Source organism: Mauremys reevesii, unplaced genomic scaffold (genome assembly GCF_016161935.1).
Source record: "Mauremys reevesii isolate NIE-2019 unplaced genomic scaffold, ASM1616193v1 Contig9, whole genome shotgun sequence".
NCBI lineage: Eukaryota > Metazoa > Chordata > Testudines > Geoemydidae > Mauremys > Mauremys reevesii.
Genome location: NW_024100906.1, coordinates 657,156 through 670,911, shown reverse-complemented (window position 1 = coordinate 670,911; position 13,756 = coordinate 657,156). Strand labels below are relative to the sequence as shown.

General features: G+C 52.5%; 1 pseudogene; it reads right to left on the bottom strand.

The window, feature by feature from the left end:
* Positions 1-13,756, bottom strand: part of LOC120395039 — a 28,240-nt pseudogene that overhangs the window by 12,793 nt on the left and 1,691 nt on the right.

The following is a 13,756-nucleotide window of genomic DNA, read 5'->3' as shown; positions in this document are numbered from 1 at the left end:
ACCGCCTAGGGTCACCTAATGTAAGCGCCGGCCCTGGTTATGGACACACAGCTCTGCTAGAGGAGATGCTGGGGGCAGAGAAGGGAGCAGCAGAGCTGTCATTGTGCCATTCTCCAGCAGGGGGCAGCAGTGATGCACACCTACTCCCAAACCCCCATGTACTGCCACGTGGAGCAGCACAACAACACAGAGCAACTCACTTCAGCAGCAGGATCTGCCCTTGTGCCCCCACCGCGATGTCTGGGAGTCCGTCCCCCGTCAGGTCTGTCCCGCCACTGACGGCCTGGGCAAAGTACTGCAGCCTGCTGGGGAACAGTGACCCCTTGATGCGCTGTGGGGCAGAGAGAGCAGTAAGGGGTGGGGAAGGGGCGGCTGTGCTGTATAATGGGCACTAGGGGGCAGCAGAGGGTGAGGGAAGGGAAAGCAGCTGCTACAGGCTAATAGGCACTAGGGGGCCGTGGAGCCCCAGGATGTCTCTTTCAGGATCTGTGATGACCCCTCCGTGCAGGAGCTGGGCTCACCTGTCTGTACTGGGGACTGAGGCCTCCCTTTTCCCCATGGAAGATGTACAAGGCCCCATGATTGTCATTCTCCAGGGGGGCCCCAATGGCCACGTCCGTCCATCCGTCCCCGCTGATGTCCCCGATTTCAGACATGCTGGCCCCAGCGACCGAACGCCTGCTCCGTCTGTCCTTGCAGTGTCTTGGTGCAGATCAGTGTCATCCCCTGCAGGCCCCATCCAAAGAGACATGTGGGGAAAGGATCAGCACTGACAGCCAGCAGAGAGTGCCCCCTACTGACCCCCTTTCCCTTTCTCTGCAGCACAACACCCCTTGGTGCCGCTCTGGGGCATTGGGGCCAGCACTGACTGGCAGGGAAGAGCGTTCTCTAATGATCCCCCCACCCTGCTCCCTGGAGCACCAAACCTGCTACTCCCATGCTAATAGTCCCAGCATCACAACCCCTTGTCAGTGCAGGCAAAGAAGAACCCCAGGCCATCCATCTTCCCCCTGGCTGCATCCTCTTTCTTACCGACCAGTTAATCGGGCAGTTATAGACCCGTCCTCCATTCAGACGTGTATGGTACATGGGGGCTCCAATTAGAACCAGATCCGTGTTCCCATCTCTGTCGAGGTCCACAGCGCACAGTGTACCCCCGAAATACGAGCCAATCTGGAGGGGCAGATAAGTCACCCCCTCAATTTAGTCACTTCCTCCTTCTTCTCCCACTGGGACCCTTCTCACCCTATGGGACTAAGGATTCAGTCCCAATACTCATTCCATCCTTAGACTCACCCTCCTGCTGCACAGCAGGTGGCGCTATCGCTGTAAGTGTTCTTGAATGCATAGGCAGTTAGATCTTGGAGAGATGCTGAATGCTAGTTGTGGTGCAATTCTTTTTAGAGGTTGTGCTAGCACGAGTAAAGTTTATTCACTGACTGAGCCACTGTTATAAATTGTGTTCAGCTGGAATGTATAGGCAGTTAGATCTTGGAGAAATTCACTTGTTAGTGTAGTGTGATCCTTTTCAGACACTGTTAATATCACTAGCAACGTTTTTTTCCTTGCCCGAGTCTTTCTGGCCCAGATCCACAAAGGGACTTATGTGCCTAACCCCCAGACTTAGGTGACACTGTGATCCACAAAACCTCTGCCTGGCTGCTGCTGACCCCTATAGGTGCCTAACCTGAGTTGGTGCCTAAGTTTTTGCAGTAGAAGCTCCTTATGTTGCTGCCTCAAGGGCAGGGCATGTGCACTGCTGTCTTACGCTAAGCAGCCAGTTGCCCATTTCACACAGGGGACAGGGAGTTGGGGGGAGGTGGATGGGGCAGGGGTCCTGGGGGGGCTGTCAGCGAACAGGGGGGTTGGATGGGGCAGGAGTCCCCGGGGGGTGGCTAGGGAGTGGGGGCCAGGCCACGACCCCCTCCACTAACCGGCCCTCCATACAATTCCAAAACCCGATGCGGCCCTCAGGCCAAAAAGTTTGCCCGCCCATGAGCCAAACACAAATATTACACAATGTCAAAATCTTACAGGCTTCCTCCAGCCCTCTCCTTCTCTCACACCCACACTCCCCATATTAGCAGTAGTGCTCCCCATACCTGTTCTCCTGACAGCTCCGATCTGGGTGTCCATTCCCCACCCTTGGTATCTCGGCTGAACAGGACGACTTTGCCGGTGTGTTGATAGCGAGGGGCCCCGACCACGTAGCTGCTCTGCCCATTGGCTGTGATGACCTGAGACGAATAACCTCAAAGGAAGAGAGGGACGTGGGGAGGTGAGATGGGAAACAGCCGTACAACAGTGCTGCACAGAACTTTCCCAGAACTGAGATGCAGCCAGCTCTGGGGTGGGGCACGGGGGCTATTTAAATAGGTAAGGGAAGCTCGGTGGGTTTGTTCTTACCGAGGTAAGCATCATTCATGTCAGTGGAGGTTCTGGATACGTTGATGAAGCTCGGCTTCCTGCTGCTCCCGTACAGGTATATCCCACCGGACCAGTCATAGGCTCCCACCGCTCCCAGCACAGGCCCGTCCTAAACCAACACACACGGCAAAGGGGACTGATTACAGGAAACAGACAGCGCAGAATGTATTTACTAGACAAGGCCAGAACCTGCAGCACAGCGCCCCCTAGCAATGTGCTGCGACACTGGGGTCGGTGCTGATGGACAGGGGAGTGAGCACCCCCTACTGGGCCCCTACTGGCCCCAGCTGGAGCATAGAGCCCCCCCCTAGTTCCCACCCTGAGTGGGAGGGGAGGGTGCCCCCTGCACTGCTCCCGCAGCGCTCTGGGCTAGTAAAGGGTTGTCTCCCCTGCAAGCACTAAGCCAATCAGCTCCTTCTTAGCTCGAAAGCGCTGTCAGGGCCCCAGCGCACGGCAGCGTGAGACACACACCGGGGCCAGGCGTCACTCACAGGGGACAGCAGGGAGCTGAATCCTTCCTGAGCCATCTCCAGCTGGAAGGAGCTGCCGCTCTGGGACTGGGTGCCTGGGGGCAGAGACAGACAGACAGACAGACATGGGAGGGACCATCATAGACGGTAAAGGCCCCTTGTCACATGCCCTGAGCCAGCCCTTCTCCCCACTTCGAGGCTGGATTGGATCCAGCGTCTCCTAGGGAGAAGGCCCCATATCTCATTCCTCAACCCCTTGAGCCAGCCAGTCCCCTGCCCGGGGGTCCCCGGATGAGAAAAGCATTTGGGGGATACGTGGAGATAGCTCAGTAGATAGATGTTGGATGGGGAAGAGAGAATATTTGGGGCCTATGTGAACTCTGGATTCCCAGCTGCTCCCCATCCCATCTCGGCCTTGAAAACCCATTTCTAGAGCCCGGCGCCAGTGCAGCCCTCCCCGACTCTGTTACCTTTGAAGGTGAAGATCTTCTCCTGCAGCTGGCTCTGGATTCCTTGGAGGGCGACAAAATTGTCCACCCGGAAGACGTGCTTGCCAGTGGGCTCAGAGGCGATCACATGGAGCTCGTGTTGGGCAGCAGCGCTGGAGAAGGTGTCGCCAACCTTCACGGAGTAGAGGGAGGTACAGGAGAGACCAGGGCATCGACGTCAGTCACAGCTGATAGCCCTGGACAAACCCACCCACCCCGAGCCCTTCTGGGCCCTAGAGAGACATGGTTCAGCCAGCGCCATGAGCTGCTCTGGTGAGTGGGAGCGGGGACGGGGGTCGCTGGAGCAGCTTGGCACAGGTGTCACTGTGACGTGAGGAGAGGTGCCCTCATGCCTGGAGTTATGAAGCCTGCCTCATTTCAGCACCGAGTTGTGTCAGTTGTATCAGCAGTGGGGCACAGGAGTCTTCTTGCCATGGGGATTGTCAGCAGTCTGGGGCCCTGCATGACTCAATCTCCAGGGCGTAGTGAGGGGTGAGTGCTGTACTGTCTCTGGGGGACGCCTCAGGGCAAGGGGTGAAGGGCTGGGATTGGGACCACTGCGCTAGTCTGGGTGGGTTGTACGCAGTCGGTTCAGTGGTAGAGTCAGGCACCTCCTGGTTGCTGGGCCCGACAGAAGCAGCAAGCAAAGGTCTAACAAGGTCCAGTGGCTGGAAATGGAATTTACACCCATTCAGCTTGGAAAGAAGGTGTCAGGTTTAACCATGAGGGGAATTAACCATTGGAGCAGCTCATCACGGGCCGTGGTGGATTGTCCATCCCTGGCAATTTTTAACTCAAGACTGGCTGGTTTTCCAGCAAGGATTATTTGGGGCAGTTCTCTGGCCTTTGCTACACGGGAGCTCAGACTAGATGATCGCAAAAGTCCCTTCTGGCCTGGGAATCTATGACTCTAAATCCGAGTTTTGCCTTGGCAAAGGGAAGGTGATGGGCCGGGCCCCCTAGTGCTCATGTGCTCTGCGCCCAGTGCTCTGTAGCATCTGTAAAGGCCTGTGTGTGTTCCTGGTGTGCTGACGCATGGCTCAAAGAGGGCAGAGTTAAGGTTGTGAGGGTGTTTGCCTTAACTGTATTTAATGGATTTCAGAGGCCTAAGTGCAGCCACTCTCCATGTTTGGGAAGGGCAGGAAGCAGCCCTGGGAAACCTTAACACTGCATTAAGGAAGTTGATGGAATAACCCTGCTTCTATAAATAAGAAGAAAACAAAGAAAGAAGAAGTGGGACCGCTAAACACTGAGGATGGAATGGAGGTTAAGGATAATCTAGGCATAGCCCAAAATCTGAACAAATACTTTGCCTCAATGTTTAATGAGGCTAATGAGGATCTTAGGGATAATGGTAGGATGACAAATGGGAATGAGGATATGGAGGTAGATATTACCACATCCAAGGTAAAAGCCAAACTCAAACAGCTTAATGGGACTAAATTGGGGGGGCGCAGATAATCTTCATCCAAGAATATTAAAGGAACTGGCACATGAAATTGCAAGTCCATTAGCAAGAATTTTTAATGAATCTGTAAATTCAGGGGTTGTACCGTATGACTGGAGAATTTCTAACATAGATCCTATCTTTAAGAAAGGGAAAAACGTGATCCGGGCAACTACAGGCCTGTTAGTTTGACATCTGTAGTATGCAAGGTCTTGGAAACATTTTTGAAGGAGAAAGTAGTTAAGGACATTGAGGTCAATGGTAATTGGGACAAAATACAACATGGTTTTACAAACGGTAGATCATGCCAAACCAACCTGATCTCCTTCTTTGAGAAAGTAACAGATTTTTTAGAGAAAGGAAACAGTGGATCTAATTTACCTCGATTTCAGTAAGGCATTTGATACAGTTCCACATGGGGAATTATTAACTAAATTGGAAAAGATGGGGATCAATATGAAAATTGAAAGGTGGATAAGGAACTGGTTAAAGGGGAAACTACAACGGGTCGTACTGAAAGGTGAACTGTCAGGCTGGAAGGAGGTTACTAGTGGAATTCCTCAGGGATCGTTTTGGGACCAATCTTCTTTAATCTTTTTATTACTGACCTTGGCACAAAAGTGGGAATGTGCTAATAAAGTTTGCGGATGACACAAAGCTGGGAGGTATTGCCAATACAGAGAAGGGCCGGGATATCATATAGGAAGATCTGGATGGCCTTGTAAACTGGAATAATACTAACAGGATGCAATTTATAGTGAAAAGTGCAAGGTCATGCATTTAGGGATTAATAACAAGAATTATTGTTATAAGCTGGGGATGCATCGGTTGGAAGTATCAAAGGAGGAGAAGGACCTTGGAGTGTTGGTTGATCACAGGATGACTATGAGCTGCCAATGTGATATGTCCGTGAAAAAAGCTAATGCGGTCTTGGGATGCATCAGGCGAGGTATTTCCAGTAGAGATAAGGAGGTGTTTGTACCGTTATACAGGCACTGGTGAGACCTCATCTGGAATACTGTGTGCAGTTCTGGTCTCCCATGTTTAAGAAGGATGAATTCAAACTGGAACAGGTTCAGAGACGGGCTACTAGGATGATCCGAGGAATGGAAAACGTGTCATATGAAAGGAGACTCAAAGAGCTTGGCTTGTTTAGCCTAACCAAAAGAAGGCTGAGGGGAGATATGATTGCCCTCTATAAATATATCAGAGGGATAAATACCAGGGAGGGAGAGGAATTATTTAAGTTCAGTACCAATGTGGACACAAGAACAAATGGATATTAACTGGCCATCAGGAAGTTCAGTCTTGAAATTAGATGAAGGTTTCTAACCATTAGAGCAGTGAAGTTCTGGAACAGCCTTCCAAGGGAAGCAGTGGGGGCAAAAGACATATCTGGCTTCAAGACTAAGCTTGATAAGTTTATGGAGGGGATGATATGATGGGATAGCCTAATTTTGGCAGTTCAAGTAACCCTAAATTTGGACCATTAATCCTAACCTGCGTCCCCCTGAGGCATAACACATTTCAAAAACAATCTGAGTCAGTAGGGCAGTCAGAAAACCTGACCTGTAACTAGAAAACTTCGATCAACCTTAACAATAGAGAAGCTCCAGCTCTCCTATAATGTCACACGTTGACCCAGTTATAATCCAGGGTCAGGTCTTCTCCCTTATCTGATGGGAACCTGGACACGGGCTCAGATCCATACTAGTTCTCCGCACAGCCGCGGCTCACCCCGATGGCGTAGCGGACGATTCCAGCTCTCTCAGCCTCTGGGATGGCGTCTGCATAAGAAAGCGGATCTTCATATTTCTCCCCATCTGTGATCACAATGAGAATCTTGGTGGCCTCATCCCGAGCTCCTTTCCTAGAGGTGAACAGCTCCCGCCTGGAAAAGGGGGGTGGAGAATGCATGGGATGGTTATTGATATGTAATAACACCTAGTGCTCGTCCACTGATTTTGCATTGTAGATCTCAAAGTCCTTTACAAAGGAGGCCACTGTCATGTCCCCATTTTAATTTAGGGGAAACTGAGGCACAGGGCAGAGATGTGACTTGCTTAAAGTCACACAGCAACAGAGACTCAGAGCTGGCAATAGAACCCCAGAATCCTGGCTCCCAGCATCCCCCCCCTGCTTTAACCTACTGGTCCCCATTCCCCTCCCACAGCTGGGGATAGAACCCAGGAGTCCTGAGTCCCTGTCCCTTAGCTCCCATGTCCTTGCAGCCCATTCCATGTGGAGTCAGCATGGGGAGGAGGGCAACACCTACACCACTTTCCGGATGGCGCTGGCCGTGTGCGTCGTTCCCCTGAGCTGCACGATCGACCTGACAAGGTCATCGGGGTTGCTGCTCCTCCTGTACTGTAAGAAGTTGAAGTGCTCTCTAAATTCGTCCGAGTACTGCATGAGAGCGAACTGCAGGATACATGGGAGAAGAGAGAAAAACAACCCAGGGGGTGGAGGGTAAGTAAAGCAGGAATCAGACTCAGTTAATGGCTGGGGCAGGCGGTCAGGATGTAGCTGGTTCTACAGGAATTTTTTCCTGGTTTTGGATGCAAAATCCATTGCTGCTTCCTGCAGCACAGCGCCCCCTAGAGCCGCACTGGGGCAATGGGATCAGCACTGATTGTGAGGGGCAGGGTACGTAGTCAGGGTTCAGCTTCTGCCTGTTACCTGCGTGTCGGTGCTGCGGAAACGCTTCATGATCTCAGAAAGAAACGTCTTCATCTTTCCAAAGTCATAAGGTCTGATGCTGCCCGAGCCATCGATGAGGAGCGCTATGTCTGTGACTTGTTTGGGGCACTCTGAGAGGGACAGGAAAGAAATACGTCCGACTCCTGACTTGACACCACAAACATGGAGAAAACCCAGTAGAAAGAGCTAGACTAGACCAATGGGTCATAGAATCATAGAATATCAGGGTTGGAAGCGACCTCAGGAGGTATCTAGTCCAATCCCTTGCTCAAAGCAGGACCAATTCCCAACTAAATCATCCCAGCCAGGGCTTTGTCAAAACTGACCTTAAAAACCTCTAAGGAAGGAGATTCCACCACCTCCCTAGGTAACCCATTCCAGTTCTTCACCACTCTCTGAGTGAAAAAGTTTTTCCTAATATCCAACCTAAACTTCCTCCACTGCAACTTGAGACCATTACTCCTTGTTCTGTCATCTGCTACCACTGAGAACAGTCTAGATCCATCCTCTTTGGAACCCCCTTTCAGGTAGTTGAAAGCAGCTATCAAATCCCCCCTCACTCTTCTCTTCTGCAGACTAAACAATCCCAGTTCCCTCAGCCTCTCCTCATAACTCATGTGTTCCAGCCCCCTAATCATTTTTGTTGCCCTCTGCTGGACTCTTTCCAATTTTTCCACATCCTTCTTGTAGTGTGGGGCCCAAAACTGGACACAGTGCTCTAGATGAGGCCTCATCAATGTTGAATAGAAGGGAATGATCACGTCTCTCAATCTGCTGGCAATGCCCCTACTTATACAGCCCAAAATGCCGTTAGCCTTCTTGGCAACAAGGGCACACTGTTGACTCATATCCAGCTTCTCGTCCACTGTAACCCCTAGGTCCTTTTCTGTAGAACTGCTGCCCAGCCACTTGGTCCCTAGTCTGTAGCGGTGCATGGGATTCCTTCGTCCTAAGGGCAGGACTCTGCACTTGTCCTTGTTGAACCTCATCAGGTTTCTTTTGGCCCAATCCTCTAATTTGTCTAGGTCCCTCTGTATCCTATCCCTACCTTCCAGCGTATCTACCACTCTGCCCAGTTTAGTGTCATCTGAAAACTTGCTGAGAGTGCAGTCCACGCCATCCTCCAGATCATTAATGAAGATATTGAACAAAACCGGCCCCAGGACCGACCTTTGGGGTACTCCGCTTGATACTGGCTGCCAACTAGACATGGAGCCATTGATCACTACCCGCTGAGTCCGACAATCTAGCCAGTTTTCTATCCACCTTATAGTCCATTCATCCAGCCCATACTTCTTGAACTTGCCTGCAAGAATACTGTGGGAGACTTTGCTAAAGTCAAGGAATAACACATCTACTGCTTTCCCCTCATCCACAGAGCCAGTTATCTCCTCATAGAAGGCAATTAAGTTAGTCAGGCATGACTTGCCCTTGGTGAATCCATGCTGACTATTCCTGATCACTTTCCTCTCCTCTAAGTGCTTCAGACTTGATTCCTTGAGGACCTGCTCCATGATTTTTCCAGGGACTGAGGTGAGGCTGACTGGCCTGTAGTTCCCCGGATCCTCCTCCTTCCCTTTTAAAGGTGGGCACTACAGTAACCTTTTTCCAGTCATCTGGGACCTCCCCCGATCGCCATGAGTTTTTAAAGATAATGGCCAATGGCTCAGCAATCACATCCGCCAACTCCTTTAACACTCTCGGATGCAGCGCATCCGGCCCCATGGACTTGTGCTTTTCTAAATAGTTCTGAACCACTTCTTTCTCCACAGAGGGCTGGTCACCTCCTCCCCATACTGTGCTGCCCAGTGCAGCAGTCTGGGAGCTGACCTTGTTCGTGAAGACAGAGGCAAAAAAAGCATTGAGTACATTAGCTTTTTCTGCATCCTTTGTCACTAGGTTGCCTCCCTCATTCAGTAGGGGCCCACACTTTCCTTGACTTTCTTCTTGTTGCTAACATACTTGAAGAAACCCTTCTTGTTACTCTTAACATCTCTTGCTAGCTGCAACTCCAAGTGTGATTCGGCCTTCCTGATTTCACTCCTGCAGCCTGAGCAATATTTTTATACTCCTCCCTGGTCATTTGTCCAATCTTCCATTTCTTTTAAGCTTCTTTTTTGCGTTTAAGATCAGCAAAGATTTCACTGTTAAGCCAAGCTGGTCGCCTGCCATATTTACTATCCTTTCTACACATCGGGATGGTTTGTTTCTGCAACCTCAATAAGGATTCTTTAAAATACAGCCAGCTCTCCTGGACTCCTTTCCCCCTCATGTTATTATCCCAGGGGATCCTGCCCATCAGTTCCCTGAGGGAGTCAAAGTTTGCTTTTCTGGGTCCATCTAACCTGGTATCCTGCCCCTTCCCTGCAACCCCGGATCAGACCATGGGGCCCTCTGTTGCAATATCCTCCCTTCCCTGCCATTGAGGGGTCCTGAGAGTAGAGCATGACATGCACTGGGATGGAAAAAATACACCCCACCCCCCTCCCAGAGATGGGACAGAACCCAGGAGTCCTGACTTCTAGCTCCTATTGACATCCTGAATCAAACCAATGAGCCCACCTAGCCTGCGATCCCACCCCATCTCAGACCCATGGGCCCATTTAGACCCATCTCCTCCCCGCCCCACCATAATCTCTGAGTGCTAGTTCCTCCCCATGGGCTGCCCCTCAACTGCCAGGGTGTCCGGGATGTGCCGGAGCTGCCGGAGGCTCAGGTCCAGGAGGAAGCAGTAGCCATTGATGTACATGTTCTCCCCGCAGGCCCGGTGCACCGTGGGGCCGCACACCTGGCGCACGAGAGAGGACGGGTCAGTTGGTGATGAGAACCCTGGGGTGAAGCAGAGAGCCCAGGGCCTGCTCCCATATGGATATGCAAAGAAAGGCCCTGCCAAGGCAGGGGATCCCTGGGAAAGATGGGACCCCAGGACCCAGCACTCAGACTCCCAGGAGCGACATGGGGACATCACCTGGTTCCCATGCTCCCTGCTATGGCAGCAACCGGTCACTGTTGCCATGTCAACATCACCCAGCGGTTGTCACACTCCCTGTTATGTCTGTGCACCATCATTACCCTCCTGCAACATCATTCTGCAGTTACTGTCACCATGGTGGTGTCATCAATCTATCACCCTCCCTGCTATTTCATTGCACTGTCTGGTCTCCCCCCTTCCACCAGAACATCGTCACAGTCACGGTAGTCATGGTGATGTCACTTGCTTACCGTCGCCCTCACAACACCATCACAAGTCATTCTAGCGGCACCGGGCTACCACCACCTTACACAATGTCCTAGGCCATTCACCCGTTGCCATGGCAACAATGCCCCATTCATCTCCATTCAGAATGCTGCTGCGACCACGTCACCCCTCTGTTTGCAGCCCTCCCCTGGCTCCCTCTTCTCTATCACATCAAACACGAGCTGCTGCTCTTCCCTTTCTAGGCCCTTATCGGCTTCTCCCACCCCCACCTATCATCTCCCAGTTTGTGTTGAGCTGTCGAGGTGTGTCTCTGATTGGCCCCTCGTGCCGGCCTCCACCACCCAGTTGTTACGTTTTCCAACCAGTCCCTTCGTGCTGTCTCTCGTGCCACCCCTCACACTTGGGATGAGCTCCCTGGAAACAGCCACAAAAACTACCGCCTTGTCTCCTGCACAACCCTCCTTCAAGCTCTCCTTTGCCATGAGGCCTACAACGAAACTTAACAACGATTAGGCCGCTGGTGTGCTGAGACCACTGCCGATCACAGTGACCAATATCGTCTCATTGTTTCCTTGTTCTTCTCCCATCTGTCTGCCTGTATCTAGCTGTTGTCTCGTCTTAAACTTAGTTTGTAAGTCCCCTTGTACCGTGTTGTTGTTCTGTGTTTGTACAGGACCTAGGACAAAGGGGTGTACCATAATACACCCAATAAATAATATTTTGAAAATGCACAGTTTCAGTCAGGGTGACCTCCCCCACTTACCACCACCACCATGACATCACCACACAGTTGCTCTAGCTGTGGTGACCTCACCCATTCCTACAATATCAATCCATCCTCCCTCCAAATGTTGCCCAGTTATCAACCTCCCTGTGACAGCGCACAGGCGTTCACATCCCACGGTCACATCTTCCTTTGTGATGGTAGCTCCCCAGGTGCTCAGGAGGCTATGATGTCACCTGGTTATCACCCACTCTGTGACATCATCATGCTGACACTCTATCTCACAAACACTGTTGAGGGGAGGACCAGTCTGTGGAATTCTGGGCAAGTGACTGAACTTAATTCTGGGTGTACCCTGGTATAAACAAGCCGCTTCAGAACCCCCCAACCCCTCTGGATGTGGTACCCACCAGGAGACTGGAGTCTCGAGCAGCCAGAGACAATCCGAGGGACATGTTTACTGCATCCAGGGGCCCTGAGAGGAGACACACACCAGCACCAGGTTGAGAAATCTTGTGGCTGGATATTTTAGCCCATCATTTCTCTGAGTCATTCCCCCCCCCGCCCCCACATGACTCTTCTGACTCAATCTCCTTCCCAGATAGGTGGGGGAGGAGAGGAAGTAATTGTACATACCCCTGCAATTGAATGGAAATAGAACCCAGGAGTCCTGATTCCCAGCCCCCATTGTTCTAACCCACTAGACCCCACTTCCTTCCCAGAGTTTGACACAGAACAAGTTCTGATTCCGAGCCTCCCCACACAACACCTCTCTAACCCCCTATCCCCCACTCTGCTCCCAGAAACTGGAATAGAACCCAGGAGTCCTGGCTCCAGGTCCCCTCTCCCCACAGCCTGCCCCACTGGACCCCATAGCAGAGGGTGGCCCTACTCTGGATGGGGATCTCCTGGCAGCGTCTGGAGCCCGGGTCGCACTTGTAGACTTTGCCAGTTTCATTCACGTTTCCTGTCTGCAGCGGGGCCCCGGCAATCAGCCTGTGTGGGAGAGAGAAGAGAGGGGCTCAGGGGCACCCCATCATCCCTGGGGGGGGCAGGTGGGGCAGGCCAGCCAGACAGGCCCCTCAGGGGTGGGCAGAAGTCATGTAGGGCCTTGAGCCCACGCTCAGCACTTACCCCCCGGCTCTGCCACTCCCAAACTGCACCACGCTCTGCCCAAACCCCGCTGCTGCCTCCTGGAAGGTGATGGGTACCTCCACGTCCATGCTGAATCCACGGCTCGGTGCCAGCACTGCAGGGGTTAAACACCCATCCATTAGAGCTTCCCCTATGCAGAGTGGGGCCAGTGGTGGGGCCTTAGGCACCAGCCCCTCCAGGCTGTGGGACTGGGTCCCAGCCTCCTCGACTCCAACCCACCAAAGCCCACTCACCTCCCAGATTAGGGGATGGAACCCAGGAGTCCTGACTCCCAGCCCCTCCCCTGCACCCTGTTCTAACATCTCTTTGCTCTGTGTTTGTACTGCCCCTAGCACAGTGGGGTGCTGGTCCCTGGCTGAGCCCTACAGGAATACGTAGAATTGGAGTCCGGGTATCTGTGTGTCTGTCTGCGGCATGATGCACTTTGAACATCACATCTGATCGTGTCCAAAATTTCAGGGAATGTTTCAGGTCTCAAGGGGGCAGAGCCCTGTGGGTTTGGGGAAAACCAGAAAACTGGAAGGAGGGAAATGGGGGACACACAGACCCCCTGGCATCTGATTAGCAGAGCCTGCAGCTACAGCCAGCTCGGTCTAGAACACCTTCCGCCATCCCTCCTCCCGGCATCGCATGTGACACCCTGAACAACCGATCAACGCAGAATGGTGAGAGAGAAGGAGGCATGGGGGGGAAGAAGGGGGCAATGGGGGAAAGAAGGAGGCAATGGGGGTGCATACTTGATCCTGGCATGGGGGTGGAGATGGGGAAATGGAGCCCCCAGAACCCTTGGCAGGTGGGGGAGATTGGGGTCCTCTTGTATGGGAGAAGGGGAGTGGGAAAGAGATCATGGGGGATTGGTGGGTCCGTGGGAGAAAGGGAGTAATGGGCACACAGAGACCCTGGCAGGGGGTGGGGGACTTCAGGGGGGGGGTCCCACAAAGAGAGGGGGATGGAAGGATGTGAGGAGCTCCCAGAATGTTCAATGAGCTCAGCCAAAGTGTGAGGTCTTCTGGTAAGTAACCATGACAACCCACAAAACCCCCTCCCCTCCCAGAGCCAGGGGGAGAACCCAGGAGTCCTGACGCCCACCCCACCCCCTCTGCCACTCTCCTTCACTAGCCCCTAGTGCTTTCTCATTGCTGGAGG